This window comes from Stegostoma tigrinum, chromosome 5, assembly GCF_030684315.1.
Source record: "Stegostoma tigrinum isolate sSteTig4 chromosome 5, sSteTig4.hap1, whole genome shotgun sequence".
In the NCBI taxonomy this organism is placed as follows: Eukaryota; Metazoa; Chordata; class Chondrichthyes; order Orectolobiformes; family Stegostomatidae; genus Stegostoma; species Stegostoma tigrinum.
The window spans coordinates 122,199,786-122,216,816 of NC_081358.1; the positions used below are offsets into that span (position 1 = coordinate 122,199,786).

Sequence of the window (17,031 nt, forward strand, 5' to 3'; positions counted from 1 at the left end):
ATTCCAATGGACTGGAGGGTAGCTAATATAACTCCAGTTTTTAACAAAGGAGGGAGAGAGAAAACAGGGACTTATAGGCTGGTTAGCCTGACATTGGTGGTGGTAAAACGCTGGAGTTAATTTTAAAGAATGTAATAACTGAGCAATTGGAAGGTAGTAACAGAATCGGTCGAGGTCAGCATGGATTCACAAAAGGGAAATCATGCTTGACAAATCTTCTAGAATTTTTTGAGCAAGTTATCAATAGACTACACAAGGGTGAATCAGTAGATGTTGTGTATCTGGACTTTCAAAAGGGTTTAGACAAGGTTCCATGCAAGAGATTAGTAAGAAAAATGAAAGCTCATGGTATTGGAGGTAACGTGTTGCCATGGATAGAGAACTGGTTGGAAGATGAGCAGAGAGTTGGAATGAACAGGTTCTTTTCAGAGTGAAAGGCAGCGATGAGTGGGGTGCTACAGGGTTCACTGCTGGGACCCCAGCTGTGTACAATACACATTAATGATTTGGATGAAGGAATTGAATGCAATATCTCTAAATTTGGAGATGACATTTAGCTGGGTGGCAGTGTGTGCTGTGAAGAGGATGCTAAGAGGTTGCAGGGTAACTTGGACAGTCTGAGCAAACCGGGAAATACTTGGCGTATGCATTAAAATATGGATAAATGCAAGGTTATCCACTTCGGTGGCAAAATCAGGAAGGCAGATTATTATCTGAATGGTGTCAGTTTAGGAGAAGGTGAGGTGGAACAAGACTGAGGTATCATGGTTGAACAATCGCTGAAGCTTGGCATGCAGGTGTAGTAGGCATTGAGGAAAGCTAATGGTGTGCTGGCCTTCATAGTGAGAGGATTTGAGTATTGTAATAAGGATGTCTTGCTGCACTTATAGGGTCTTGGTGAGGCCACATCTTGACTATTATGTGCAGTTTTGGTCTCCTAGTCTAAGGAAGAACATTCTTTCTATTGGGGTGAAGTCCAGCAAAGGTTCACCAGACTGATTCCCAGTATGGCAGGACTGACATTTGAAGAAAGACTGGATTGACTAGGCTTGTACTCAATAGAATTTAGAAGCATGAGGGGAGATTTCATAGAAATATATAAAATCCTGACGGGACTGGACAGGCTAGATGTGGGAAGAATATTCTCGATGTTGGGGAAGTCCAGAACTAGGGGTCACAGTCTATGAATAAGGGGTAAGCCATTCAGGACTGAAGTGAGGAAGAATTTCTTCACTCAGAGAGTTGTGAACCTGTGGAATTTTCTCTAACAGAAAGATGTTGGGGCCAGTTCATTAGATATATTTGATAGGGAGCTGGACTTGGCCGTTGCTGCTAAAGGGGTCAAGGGGTATGGAAAAAAAGCAGGAATGGTATACTGAAATTACAGGCTTAATCATGATCATATTGAATGGTGGTGCAGGCTCAAAGGGCTGAATAGCCTACTGCTGCATCTATTTTCTGTGTTTCAATGTTTTTATGTAAGAAGCTTTGGGGACACAGATGTAAAGGACTGAAACTTACCAGAAATTGGCTAAACAATTTTGCCAACTTTCATGGAAGGTTTTTGTCTGTGAGATCACATATGTTTTCTTAAACTATTGCCCCAAACTTCCCTCATTAACTGTGTACCATTACCTTCCAGTGCTACACTCATTCGATGCTAGCCTGATTATCCCATCCGCCGTATGTGACCATACTTGCTACTGCTAGGACATCCTGGAATTCGTGACACCGCATCATCTTTAAATGGCTGTTATGCACCTGGTCACACACTGGAAGCCCATAGTTGTCCTGCATTAACAATGAACTGGTGCACTGCTGAGTTAACAAAGAGTTGTTTACACTTATAATATGTGTTCACTGCACTTCACAAGCAGCCCGTTAGATATTTTTAATCCTGCCCCTTCAGAGATATTGTAACACACCTCACACCAGGTAAGACTTGAACCCAGGCCTCTGGCTCAGAGGCAGGGATACTGCAAGAGACTCACAAGCGGTTTGTTATCTTGTTACTAAGCAGTTACTCCACCTGCTTAATATTCTCTTACATACCCCATCCAAGTGTATCCTGAGTTTAAGCTTTGCTACCATAGCTCTACTGTTAATGGGTAAATTTACCATTGCAATCCACCTGCTTTCAATGGTCTTCTACCTTGTGCTGTCACAGTTCTCCAAATCTCACAAAGGTATCATGACAATCTTTAAGCCTTAAAATGTAGGCACAGTGGGACCATGTTCGGTAAGGACTAACTTGGAGAATCAAAGAATAGTTACAAAGCAGATGGTGCCATTGAGTAGGTTTCCAGCTGGGAGCATGGCTGTTGGGATTGCACGTTATTTTCACACCACTTAATTTCCAACCTGTACTTCTGGTTGATGATGCTGCTTGTCAGGTGCACCAAGTCAGAAAATTACTTCCCAAGGTATTTCTCAGTCCCGCAATAATTATCCTGCAGCAGAAGTGCAGTGTTGAAGCAGCTCTTCCTCTTCAATGATACCATGAAATAAGTCTCTTGTGACATGGTTATTAACAGCGTGTTGTGAGCAGCTGCCTTATCCATACATCACATGCAGAAATTCAGCACAAAATTGTCTTTTTTCAGGTGACCTACAACAACTATTCCAAAGATTAGGTAATGTAAGACAGAGTGTTAATTGTACAGCATCATCTTATATTGGCATTTGTATCATGAATATGTGAATGCAACACACATAAAGGAGTTTAGATATAATAGAAGTGGGACATAGAATACAGGACTTAGAACAAGAAAGGATGAATAGATTGTATGAATATGTAGTCACTAGGTGAGAGGGGGATTTAGCTCCCTGCCAGTCAGTTGCAATAAATACTTTTATCTTTTACCACACAACGAAGGCATTTGAATTAACTCATAAACTCATGAACATAATTAATTCAATCAAAAGTAAGAAGCCAATTTACAAGATTTATGAAATAAAGCAGAATTTAACTACCTATTGACCCAGAAAAATACACACCATAAGACAGACACACACTCAAGCATAAGTATTGGCATAAAAAGGATGGAAAGTGTCGAGAGCCAGGAAGGTAAAGATAGTTGCAGTTTAAATTTCTTAGGGTCCTTGAGGTGTTGGATTTTAAATCTGAGTCTTGACTGTTTGGCTGTTGTCTTGTTTCTTCTGTTGTGGTGAATTTTATAGATCTTGATTCTTTAGTGAACAGTTGTTGATGTAAGTAACTTCTTCACTGGTTTTTGAGAGTGATGAGAAGACAAGCAGTGCAATTCTTGCTTACAAATCAATTTTCTGCTTTGTTGTTTCTTTGTGGATTCTGGTATCTGGCATCATTGTTATTTCAAGATGGATGCACTGCAAGTGACTTTCATCCCACATGCAACTTCTAGAAAGGTGTGAATCAACTGAGAGGTAGAGATCTGAGTTTTTCAATGTCCCTAATAATGCATTGAACACAAATTAATTTGTTTAAAAATCTAATTGTAAGAGAAACCTGTCACAAACAAAAACAGAGATAGTAAGAACTGCCGATGCTGGAGTCACAGATAACACAGCATAGAGCTGGAGGAACACAGCAGGCCAGGCAGCATCAGAGGAGTAGGAAAGTTGACATTTGATTTCAGAAGAAGGGTCAGGACCCAAAATGTCAACTTTCCTACTCCTCTGATACTGCCTGGCCTTCTGTGTTCCTTCAGCTCCACACTGTGTTATCATAAACAAAAATAAAATTTGCTGGAAAAACTCTGCAGGTCCGGCAGCATCTGTGAAGGGAAAACAGTGTTAATGTTTCGCGTTCAGTGACCCTTCTTCAGAACTGAAGGTAGCTGTCACTTGATATTTTACCTGTAATGCTGTAATACGATCTTTAATACTATTAGCTGAAGAATTTAACTAGCTTAGCACCTATATTCTTGCTTGTTAGCAGCATACACTTCACTGCTGACTTTACATGCATATAGTACATGTCTGAACAGAAGGAGAACAAATTGCAGTTTGAGATTTTGTAAAGATTGACTGTTTTATTAACTAAATTACATTGAGCCCTGTTGCCGTAAAACCCACCCCTACGGATAGTCAAACTGTACAATGTTAAATGGAAAACTATATGTGAAATAAACAAGAACATAACTGCTCAAAAAGAATTCCTTTCTGAAAGAAAGATTTATGAATTGAACTATCATGACTGGAAGAGATATAACTAAAAGGCATAATTTATATATTATCAGAAATGTTATAAAATAAATTCCTCAGAGTTGGTTTCAGTCACAATTTTTCAATGCCACTTCTGAGTTGACAGTTTGCTTCTCTTTGAAGTGTGTGATCTTTTAGGTTTCAAAGCTGGATAGGATTACACAAGATAATATATGTCAAAATAAGAGTCACTATAGTCCTATTCAGTCATTAGAGAGAGATGACTGGGTGATTTAACCTACGGGTTACTGTGCCTCAGAGAAGGTGAGAGATGCAGGACTTAAACCTCTTGTTTGCCTCAATCTGTATTGCAAACCAGCTGTCTAGCCAGCTAAGTTAACCAACCCCTAGATCAAAATATACCTACAATTTGTCCAAGTTCTTCACCGTGCCACTGTTTTTAGTCTTTCCTCCTCCTCCACTGCCCTCTAGTGTTGATGGAACCAATAATCATGAATAAAGAAAGGATCCTATTGGGAGTTACACTTACATGAAAAATAGACAGTGATTTATTACCTTTGTATCATTCATTATTATTTTTAAATCCTTGGATAGTGATTTGGATCAAATTTGAAAAATGATCTGGGTAGTAACTAAGAATGCTACTTTGGGGAATAATTTCCCTCTGAAATATTTCTAACATAACTATTGCCAATGTTTTAATGTTTTATTGGGTTGCCAAATTTTGAAACAGTTACACTGAGACATTTATTATTTATCTAAAACTTCTGAAGTTTATCAAGCATGAAGTTAAAATCCTGTTATAAGGAGGTGCAGTTAGTGATAGATGGGCAACCGTGGAATTCTTTCAGCAGCTAAAAGACTATTAAAATATTACTATCAGAGATATGAGTTTAAAAGTGAGAAATCTTAATGTTAACAAGGTTTTCAGTTAAACCTAATGTTAAAAGCCTTTAAGGAGTAAAATATAAGAAGATAAATGTGTTACATGCTCCTCGTTTCTCTCATATTTCAATCTGTTTAGACATGATTTTACTCCCTGCAATTTTGAGTTTTGAAAGCCACAGGACTTCTTGTAAAATTTTGCTTTGGTGAGTTGAGTGAAATGAATTGCCAGTTAAACCTCCAGATGGAACTTCTTATAAGGGTATGGGTGGAATGAAATATGTTGACATTGTATGTCTTGTTTTGCTTGAATCACATCTGATAACAGACTGATATAGAGAAAAAGAAAAATTTCACAACTCATTGTGTCCTATTTTTCTGGAGGGAGGCAGGAAGCATAATAGTAATCAGGCTCTAAGAAGAAAATAATGAGGAAAAACTGAGATTAACCATTGCCATATGCCTATGTATGCAGCACTGGGAATTGAGAATTGTGATTGAATGACAAGAGCATCAGGTCAAGTTCTTCAACTCAAATCTGTCCATTTTCATTTCCCTTAAAACTTCTTGGTGGAAGTTTATTGTTCCTCTTTGTCACCTCTTTCTGCATAAGCTCAGCTAATTAGCTTGAATCCCTCACTTTCGCTATTTTTATTGAGTTCTTTTCATGTAGAGACTATAACACATTCTCACCCGTGGTATTCTCGCTGATGGGGAAGTCCGTGTCCCTTCTACATGGCATCTTTAGGGACAGGGAAATGTTTAATTCAGTGGGGTCCTCACCACAGACCCACCTCCTTTTCAGTTAGGGCCATTACATGAATGCCATGGACAATCTTCCACACTTTACTTGCAAGTGGAGTCCTCAAATGGGTAGTTAATGCAGTTTCGCATTGTCCCATCATCACTTGTATTCACCCCAGCATGCAGGGAGCATCTGTTTTTATTCATTGCTAGTTAGGCTAGCATCCCTAATTGCCCAAAGGACAGTTGAGAGTTGACCACATTGCTGTGATGTGGAGTTACATATAGGCCAGACCAGGTGAGGTGGGATGGCAGAATTCCTTCCCTAAAGGACATTCGTGAGCCAAATAGGTTTTTCTGTCATTTGACAGTGGTTTCATAGTCATCAGTGGATTCTTAACTCCATATTTTTATGATTGAATTCAAATTCCATCATTTGCCATTATGGGATTCAAACCCAGATCCATGGAAATTCATGTCTCACTAACTTCATTGAGTCTTTTGAAGAAGAAATGAAAAGGACTGATGGGGGCAGAATGGTGGATTTCACTAAGGTGTTTAACAAGGTTCCTCATGTTAGGCTGGTTAGCTAGATTGGATCAAATGGAATACGGGGAAAACTGGCCATTTGAATACAGAACGAGCCTGAAGGTAGAAGACAGAGGGTGGTGGTGGAGGGTTACTTTTCAGACTGGAGGCCTGTGACCAGCAGTGTACCACAAGGATCAGTGCTGGGTCCACTGTGTTTTGTCATTTATATAAATGGTTTGGATGTGAGCATAGGAGGTATGGATAGTAAGTTTCTACATGACACCAACATTGGAGGTGTACAAACAACGAAGTAGGTTACCTCAGCGTACAATGGGACCTCAGTCAGGTGGGCCAATGGACCCAGAAGTGGCGGATGGGCTTTAATTTAGATAAATATCAGGTGTAGCATTTTGGAAAGGGAAATCAGGGAAGAACTTATATATTTAATGGTAAGGTCCTGGAGAGTGTAGCTGAAGAAAGAGATCTTGGAGTGCAGGTTCATAGTTCCTTGAAAGTGGAGTCACATGTGGATGAAACAGTGAAGAAGGTGTTTGGTATCCATGCCTCTCTTGGTCCCTGCTATAGGAAGGATATTGTGAAACTTGAAAGTGTTTAGAAAAAGATCTACAAGGATGTTGCCAGGGTTGAAGGGTTTGGGCTATAGACAGAGGGTGAATAAGCTGGAGCTATTTTGCCTGGAGCATCGGAGTTTGAAGGGTGACCTTATAGAGTTTATGAAATCATGAGGGGCATGGATAAGGTAAATCAACAAGATCTTTTTCCTGGGATGAGGGAGTCCATAACGAGAGGGAATAGGTTTAAGGTGAGAGGGGAAAGATTTAAAAGGGACTTAAGTGGCAACTTTTCCACGTAGAGGGTGGTGCAGGTATGGAATGAGCTGCCAGAGGAAGTGGTGGTGGCTGGTACAATTACAACATTTAAATGGGTACATGAATAAGAAGGGTTTATAGGGATATGAACCAAATGCTGGCAAATGGGGCTGGATTTATTTAGGATAACTTGTCGGCATGGACAGGTTGGACCGAGGGCTTGTTTGCATGCTATACATCTCTGTGACTTATCCATTTGAACATTAGGTGAGTTTCTGGATTAATAGTCTCGCAATAATGTGACCAGTTCATTGCCTTCTCAAAATGGTGTATAAACCCTGGTATGCTTGTCTGCAGATTCTCTGGAGAGTGGGGTTTTATTCTCAGGTACTCAGTACATGATGTAGGGATTCAGCATTGGGAATAGGTAGGTCTACCGCTCCTTGCTGTTGCTGTTGACCTGTTCTACTCCAGAAACAGATCCATCTGTCACAATATGACCTTATTTATGCCCCTCATTATTTTATAAGCATCTATAAGGTCACCCCTCAACTTCCTTCTCTGCAGTAAGAAAACATTGCAGCCTATCCAGCCTATCTTTATATAGGTAGTTCTCCCATAATGCAATAAATGTCTTCTTGCATGATGTTGTGCTGTAGAAAATCATGCTGTAGAAAACCACCTTAGTAAATAGACTTGTAGGAAAGTTGGTATTGAAATCACAATATCTGTACAGCAGAAAGTTCACGTTATCCAAACAGCGTCCACTATTCATCAGCCACATTGCAACCAATTTGCGTCAACAAAACACATGTTATAGCAGAACTACCTGTAACTCAAACCTTCCATTCCCAGCAACATCCTGGTAAATCTTCTGTGAATTCTCTCCAGCTCAATATTATTCCTATTGCAGGGCAACTAGAACTGTACACAGTTCTCCAGAAGAGGCCTCACCAATATTCTGCACAATCTCAACGTGACATCATGGTCTGAGCAACGAAGGCAAGCATGCTAAATGCCTCCCAAATCACCCTGTCTAAATGTGATGCAAATTTCAAAGAATTATGTATCTGAACCCCCTAGGTCTCTCTGTTCAGCAACATTACCCAAGGCCTTGCGATTAATTGTGTAAATACTATCCATGTTTGTTTTACCAAAATGCAATACCTTGCATTTATCCAAATTAAACTCATCTACCACACCTCAACATGTGGAGCCAATCGATCAATCACCTTTCATTCTTCTATGTGGCCGATACAGCAGAATATAGATAGACTGGAGAGTTGGGCAGATAAATGGCAGATGGAGTTCAATCCGGGCAAATGCGAGGTGATGCATTTTGGAAGATCAAATTCAAGGGCGAACTATACAGTAAATGGAAAAGTCCTAGGGAAAATTGGTGAACAGAGAGTTCTGGGTGTTCAGGTCCATTGTTCCCTGAAGGTGACAATGCAGGTCAATAGGGTGGTCAAGAAGGCATATGGCATGCTTTCCTTCATCAGGCGGGGTATTGAGTACAAGAGTTGGCAGGTCTTGTTGCAGTTGTATAGGACTTTGGTTCGGCTGCATTTGGAGTACTGTGTACAGTTCTGGTCACCACATTACCAAAAGGATGTGAATGCTTTGGAGAGGGTACAGAGGAGGTTCACCAGGATGTTGCCTGGTATGGAGGGTGCTAGCTATGAAGAGAGGTTGAATAGATTAGGATTATTGTCATTAGAAAGACAGAGATTGAGGGGGGGACCTGATTGAGGTCTACAAAATCATGAGGGTTATAGACAGGGTGGATAGCAAAAAGCTTTTTCCCAGAGTGCGGGACTCAATTACTAGGGGTCATGAGTTCAAAGTGAGAGGAGGAAAGTTTAAGGGAGATATGCGTGGAAAGTTCTTTACACAGAAGGTGGTGGGTGCCTGGAACGCGTTGCCAGCGGAGGTGGTAGACGCAGACACGTTGGCGTCTTTTAAGATACATTTGGACAGGTACATGGATGGGCAGGGAGCAAATGGACACAGACTGTTAGAAAATAGATGACAGGTTAGACAGAGGATCTTGATTGGCGCATGCTTGGAGGGCCGAAGGGCCTGTTCCTGTGCTGTAGGTTTCTTTTTGTTTTTAAACTCCAATAAGTGCCTCAACCTCTTTTGCCTTTGCTCTTAAGACAATCCCTCCATACTGGGGATCATCCTAATCGCCTTCTCTGAATTACCTCTAATGAAATTATATCTTAAATAAGGAGACTAAAACTGCACACAATACTCCATATATAGGCTCACCAGCACCTTGTGCAGTTTCAGTAAGACTTCCCTGCTCTTATACTCCAATCTCCCCTTAAATAATTACCAATGTTCCATTAGCCTTTCTGATCACCTGTATATTAGCTTTCTGTGTTTCATGTGCAGGATTCCCCATCCCCCCATACCCCCACAAGTTGCATTATATGCAGTTTTTCTCCATTTTAACAACATTCTGTTCTTTTGTTCTCCCTTCCAAAATGAACAATTTCACATGTTGCCACATTTTACTCCATTTGCCAACTGTTTGCTCACTTTCTTAACCTATCACTGGCTGTCTGTAAACTCTTCATGTTCCTGTTGCAACTTGCCTTTCCACACATTTTTGTGTCACCTGCACATTTGGCTACAGTGCCTTTGCTTCCTACCATAATATACCATAAGCAGTAACGGTCCCTGCACTTCCACAGTGGAACCCAATTGGTTACTGGTCACCAACCTGAAAAAGATCCTCTTCTCCCCACACACTGTTTCCAGCCTATTAGCCAATTTTCTGTTCACACAAATATACTGCGTCCAACACCATAGGCCCTTATCTTGTGACTTAACCTTTTGTGAAGTACCTTGTCAAAAACCTTTCGACAGTCCAAATACAGTATGTCTACTGGTTCCCCTCCATTGACTCTGGTTGAGACTTACTCAAAAAACTCTAATTAGTCAGGCAGAATTATGTTTCATGAAGCCATGCTGACTCTGCTTGGTTAGATTATGGTTTCAAAATGAGAGTTTTTACTTCTTTAATGATTGATTGGTAGCCCATTTAAAACAATTGAAGAGATTTTGTTTTTTCTCCAAGGATAGTGAATATATGGAATTCTTTACTGCAGAGGATTTTTGAGGCTGGGTTGTTAAGTATATTCAAGGCCAAGACAGACAGGTTTTCATTCAGTAGGCCGTAGAGACTTAGATTCGTACAGCATGGAAACAGACCCTTCAGTCCAACTCATCCACCCAAATAGACACCCCAGTCTGCCCTGTTTGCCAACATTTGGCCCATATCCCCCTAAACTCTTCCGATTCATATGAACATCCAAATGCCTTTTAAGTGTCGTAATCGTACTCACCGCCACTACTCCTTCTGACAGCTCATTCCATACATGCATGAAAAAGTTACCTCTGTATGAAAAAGTTACCCCTCAGGTCCTTTACAAATTTTTCCCCTCCCACTTTAAACTTATGGCCTCTAATTTTGGACTCCCCCACCCTCGGAAAACGTCTTTGCCTATTCACCCTATCCATGTCGTCATGATTTTATAAACCTCTGTAAGATGTATTATGGGTTAAAAGTCAAGGTAAGAAAGTGGAATTATGGATTATAAGATCAACCATGATCTCATTGAATGATGGAGTAGATTTGATGAGCTGAATAACCTACTTCTCCTCCCGCAAGTTATGGCCTTGGATAGACATTCTGCCAGAAGCAACCAATTCTCCTTGGTTATGCAGCTAACTACAGAAGTGGTTATGGCCTGCGACCGCTTCTTGACAGGTTCTTGATCCTAAGGAAACGTCTGTTGCTGGTCAGGCTGTGTTTAGGTGTTAAAAGAAGTAGCTGGCCTTTTTGAAAGGAGGGACTTGCTTGATCTTCAGCTCATGGCCAGGAGCCCCGCTACCTACACCAAAGTCTTTAAATTATCAGAAATACATAACAATCAAACACGGTGGAATATAGACAACACATGGTGCAATTCTGGTAATTTGGATCTCCACTATTTACTGTTAACTAATATGAATCTAGTACCTTGTATATGGACCGATAATCTATGTACTTCGGCAGTTTCTACAAAGTAAGTTATACAGTGTGTAGGCCAAGAATTCACCAGCTATCAAATTTCCTAATGTAATGATTTCAGTGATAAATGGAGACTTAAAACAAGAGCCCTGTCTCTAATACTAAGTCTGAAGCACCACTAAAGTGTTGCATATTTTTGCAAATAGAGTGAATAGCTTCTCTCTCATTGTTTGGAAACTTTGTTTCAGATCATCTATGGTAGAGTATGTTAATAAGCAATGTGCTGTATTAAAATTGTGATCAGAGATAGTGGGAACTGCACATGCTGGAGAATCCAAGATAACAAAATGTGGGGCTGGATGAACACAGCAGGCCAAGCAGCATCTTAGGAGCACAAAAGCTGATGTTTTGGGCCTAGACTCTTCATCAGAAAAGGGGGATGCTGAAGGGTCTATGCCGGAAACATCAGCTTTTGTGCTCCTAAGATGCTGCTTGGCCTGCTGTGTTCATCCAGCCCCACACTTTGTTATGCTGTATTAAAGTTCTTCTGTCAAGGTAAGATAAAAGAACTATAGAATGTTTCTGTACTTCACAATTCAGAAAATGAAGCATAAGTCTTTCTACATATTGAAAGATTGGTGCCATGGTGGTTCAATGGATAGCGCTGCTGCCTCACAGCACCAGGGCCCCAGGTTTGATTCCACTCTCAGGCGACTGTCTGTGTGGAGTTTGCACGTTCTCCCTGTGTCTGCGTGGGTTTCCTCCGGGTGCTCCGGTTTCCTCCCACAGTCCACAGATGTGCAGGGTAGGTGGATTGGCCGTGCTAAATTGCCCTTAGTGTCCAGGAATATTTAGGTTAGGTGGGTTAGACATGGGAAATGCATGGATAGGGGAGCGGGCCTGGGTGGGATGCTCTTCAGTGAGGCGGTGTGGACTTGTTGGGCTAACTGACCTATTTCCACAGTATAGGGATTCTATGACAAATGGTGCTTAATAGAACAACTGACAAAAACAAATACAGAATTAGAAAAAGTGCTGGAAATATTCAAAGTTAGGCATCAACTGTGGAGACTGAAAAATGCTTTAGGTTAATAATTTTACATCAGAATCAAATACCAGTCCAGATATGACTGACTTTAGGGAAGAATAGCCCCAGGGAAGGCCAGAAGGGTCAGATAGAACAAGAAAGAATGCCTGTGACAGGATAAAGAATAAGACTAAATGGCAAAGGAGATCATGTGCAAGACAAAAAGTGGCAATAAGACAGCAGAATTATTAAATTCACTGAGGGGGATTTTTAGAGATGTTAGATTTGGTGTTATTTAAGAATATCCATGAAAATATCTGTGAATTGAGGTGGAACCAAGCAGATAGTTGGTAGTATATAGAATTTGGCATTCAGCTCAAGATTAAACAGTATGTATGCACATGTTACCTGAATATGTGGATGGGAAGAAGATTGGAATTGGGAACCAAAAGGTGTAAAATTTAACAGGTCGGCGCAACTTCGAGGGTGGAAGGGCCTGTACTGCACTGTAATGTTCTATGCTCTTTGTTCTAAACTAATAGTACTGGGTATGCCCTGATGTTTGTTGCAAATGAGAGAAGGTGATTTTTGATTTAATCATACTGCTGTCCTGATACAGGAGATCTTATTCATGTTTCTGATGCCCAACTATGGTCCTGTACCTGCCCCCATGGCTCTCTCATACTTTTATAATTTTTCTAATTTAAGAATTTTTCAAATTATCTTTCATTTCCTTTAAATCATTATGCATCCTATATAAAACAATAAATAAATGTCTTTGAAAAGCTTTAGAGAACACTCATTCATTCATAAGAATTGTTTTCACTACAATCCAATAAAAATGTCAATAATCCAAACCTTGGCTTTTTAAATTCAAATTCTTTTACTTTCTTCAAAGCAGTTTTCAATGAAAATAAAATGGTGACTAATATTTCAAAAGTGATTCACTATAACTAAGATGGCATAGCATTGAAGCATCCTTCACAGAAAATAAAAGTGCAACTAAGATTTTCATTAACTTTGTCAACTGAAATGACGTGGTGAAAGATTTCTGTTATGTACATAAATTCACATTACTTTTGAAATCTGCATTTTAAAATAGGAGGCCATGGGATTGGTTACTTCTCTGAAGTTTAAAAAAAGTTTAGACAGTCCCTTGAAACAGTTACCTGATCCAATGTGTGTCAGAAAGCAGGGACTCACTGGAGTGTGAATGAAAAATTATTTTTACTGTGCTGGTTTGTGACAGTAAGTGTAAACACTGAAGGCCATTAGCTTGCTTTTGGATCAGAATAATTGTGAACTGATGTTAGATTAGAAAAACCAAAGATTGAACATTTTAGGCAATTAGGAGGAGTTGGCTGGGATGAGAAATATAGCTTCTCTCCCAGAAAGGAGCATAGAATAGTTCTAAAAAACAGTTATCTCAGTTAGAAAGTTTAGTTCATGAAACTTCTTGTGTTTGGTTAGAAATCTGCAGGTTAGTAGAAATGAAGTAAGTCTAAGCTGTCAGTTTTGTGCGTATTAATGCAAGAAAACTTTATAGTTCACAGGACAGAAGTGGGGAGAATCAGCTAAGTCAAACTTAAAGATAAGGAGCACATAAGGTGCTGCTTGGCCTGCTGTGTTCATCCAGCTCCACATTTTATTATCTCTGATTCTCCAGCATCTGCAGTTCCCATTATCTCAGAAGTCAAACTTAAAGATTTGATTCAGAGAGATAGTTTTTATTCATTTATGGGATTTAGTCTTTCTGGGCTGGGCCAATTTTTATTGCCCAGTCCTAGTTACCCTTGAGAAAGTGATGAGCTGCCTTCTTGAACCACTGCAGTCTGCTTGCTCAAGGCAGTGATGGAATTTCTGTAGTTTTAAGACTCAGGAAATAGGATGAGACTTTGTTTTGCTGTATATTATAAGATTTTTCCTACTTTATCTATATCTAGATAGCTTATTTTGCTTTCGTTTGCATCTTTTGTATAATGAACTTCTTTTCTCTTTAAAAAAAGCTTTGCAGCTTCATGCCAATATGTTTTGGTGAATGAACACAATTTTTACAATAAAAAATAAGCCCTCTCATGCCAGACTTAATTCTGGTTTCTGACCTGTACAGAAGTTTTATCGGCTAGGATCATAACAGTGAGATATTAAATATTGCATCAGGCAGTGCCCCATCCAAGTGACTGAAATGCCCAGGCATGGATGCAAAATTGCTAGTGATGTAGAGTTTGGTGCAATTGATTCAAGTTACTCTAAACATTGGTGTTTGTGCGGTTTTTATTATCCTCTGATAATGTTTTGGTTAATTTTCTTATTTGTCAACTGCCTAGTTTCATAGTGTTTTAATAATGTAGAGGAGCAAGTTTTGTATTGTTTCTTAATGTTAGGTAATCATCTAATTGGAATAGGGCTGATAGAAAAGAAGCAAACTACTTTAGAAGACATCTACATCGAAAATATATGGTGTAAGACAGCCTATCTGTTCACCATTGGCTCATTTGATTTGGTTGATCTGAGTTCCATCACTTTACGCTGACTGGCTGAGTCATATTGTAATTTCCATTGGTGCATGGCGGGCTAATTCACTGACAGGTCAAAATAGCAGTTGAGGATCAGTGGGGATTTCAACAGCAATTAGAGCACCAGGATGATATAGCAGATGTATGAGAATTTTATTTTCACTTTTGATTTGTGGAGACAGCTCAGTTAGCTATTTTGAGTGATGAGGCAGACTTTGTTAGTGTGGGTGAGATTGATCACATTTTTCATTGAAGCAATGGTTCAGTTAAACACAGTCTAAAATTGAAAGCTACACTCGGTAGACCCAGATTTTTTTTTCCAGCATAAGTGTTATATTTCAGAATATGTTTATTTTGTAAAAAACAAACTCCCAAGAATCTACATGATAACTGGTCCAGTTCAAACTCTTAGTTTTACACAACGATGTCGGAAAGAAATTTCTGCTCCTTTGTAAGTAGTGAAGTTGTGGAGTGTTCATTTTGGATGTTTATTTTAGTTTTGTTGCTGAATGTAATAGAATAGAGCAATAGGTAGCCATTTTATTCTGAAGTCATAAAAAGCTTTGGTGTTGCCAGTGTCTGCATAATGCTGTTTTTTCTGCCAGTTTTGACCACCAGTCGTTTTGCAACGTTCTGAGGTTGGCTTGCAGGGTACTGCATGCAGCAATGTATTCTGCTTTAGCTGTTTTGTTGTCAGATCTGGAGAGCAAGGTCTGATGGGCAGAGCATTTCTTCTGGAGGAGAGCCTGTATCTCAGTGTCATTTTCGTCAAACCAGTCACTGGTCCTCCTAGAAGTGTGTGCAGCCACCTGAACAGCTGTATCTCGCATAGCAGACTCCAGGTGATTCCATGTCTTTCCTGTGTTTCCATCTGTGACCGATGAGTCCTTGGATTTCAGTCTCTCCTCTAGCTTGGACTGGAATTTGTCACGAAGATTGCAGAGCTTGCTTACGTGGATTTTCTTGGAACATGGTCCCCTCTTCTTTGTCATTGGCTTGACTACTAGTCTTACTTTCGTCCGTACCAGCCTATGGTCTGTGTAGCAGTCCGCACTCGGCATAGCCCTGGTCTGTAGGATGTCCGATCCATCCCTTTGGTGCACTAGGACGTAGTCCAGGAGGTGCCAATGTTTGGATCGGGGATGCTTCCAAGTTGTCTTGAATCTTGCTTTCTGTTGGAACAGTGTGTTTGTTACCACCAGTCCGAGTTCTGTGTAGAGCTCCAGAAGCAGCCTCCCGTTGTTGTTACAGCTTCCAATGCCATGTTGACCCAGGACTCCGGGCCATGCCACGGAGTCGTTGCCCACCCTCGCATTGAAGTCGCCTCTGACGATGAGTTTGTCTTTCGTGCTGACTTTCAGGAGGAGAGACTTCAGCTGGTCGTAGAAGGGTTCTCTGACTGCGGGCTCAGTTTGCAGTGTGGGGGCATAGATGCTCACAAGACTGGCAAACTGGTTGGCTTGCAGTGGGAGTCACAGGGTCATGAGGTGATCCGAGTGGCCGATTGGTAGGCTTTGGAGCTAGTCGGCAATTGTCTTCTTGATCATTAAACCTACTCCTGAGAGTCTGTTTTCGGTGCTGCTTCTGCCGGACCAGAACAGAGTGTAGCCTGCACCATGTTCTACCAACGAACCTTGGTCTGCGAAACAGACTTCACTTAGAGCAGCAATATTGATGTTCAGCCGGGACAGTTCGCGTGCGACGAGGGCCGATCTTCTTTGCGGGCGTTCGTTTGCTGGCGAGTCCTGCATTGTGCGTACGTTCCAGCAGGCTAGCTTGAGCTTTGTTGAGTGTTTAGATTTAATCTGTTTGTTCTTAGCGCTTGAGGGAGATGCCCGTTGGCCGCAGCGAACCAACGAGGTGATGGTAAGGCAAGCTTTCTTTGAACCACCTTTTCTAGGTCCGTCTCCATTCGGAGCAAGCAGTGCTGTCCCTGAAGAGGGCTGCTTGGTCACTCAGAGGGCTGCCGAATGCTGTTGTTGCCTCGAGTCAACAGACAGACGCCCCATTGGTCTGAGCCGCCTACATGCAGAGTGGAGACTGCGACTTCCAGTGCCATCTAACACCTGCCGGTACGCCCCTCTTCCATCGCTGTAGGACTTTTCTTCCCGCCTGCGCTGCGTAGTTTAATAGTGACAGTTGGTGCGCGCGAACCGATGCCACTCCTTAGGCCAGGGGACATTACACAGTGGCACAGCAAGCTGAGACGACTGCGGCGGCCGCAAGGCTGTAGGTTGAGATTCAGAGTTTTCCTTCCCCTAGCGGGACTGCCTGCCAAGACTGACGAGTTTTCTCAACCTGGGTTTGGAGTCAGAGTTGTCCTTCTCC

The 17,031-nt window shown here is 41.0% G+C and overlaps 1 protein-coding gene across 6 annotated transcripts in view; it reads left to right on the forward strand.

Annotated features, from left to right (window-relative positions):
* stk3 (serine/threonine kinase 3 (STE20 homolog, yeast)) overlaps nucleotides 1-17,031 on the forward strand; it is a 384,923-nt gene that overhangs the window by 279,899 nt on the left and 87,993 nt on the right. The window lies entirely within an intron of this gene.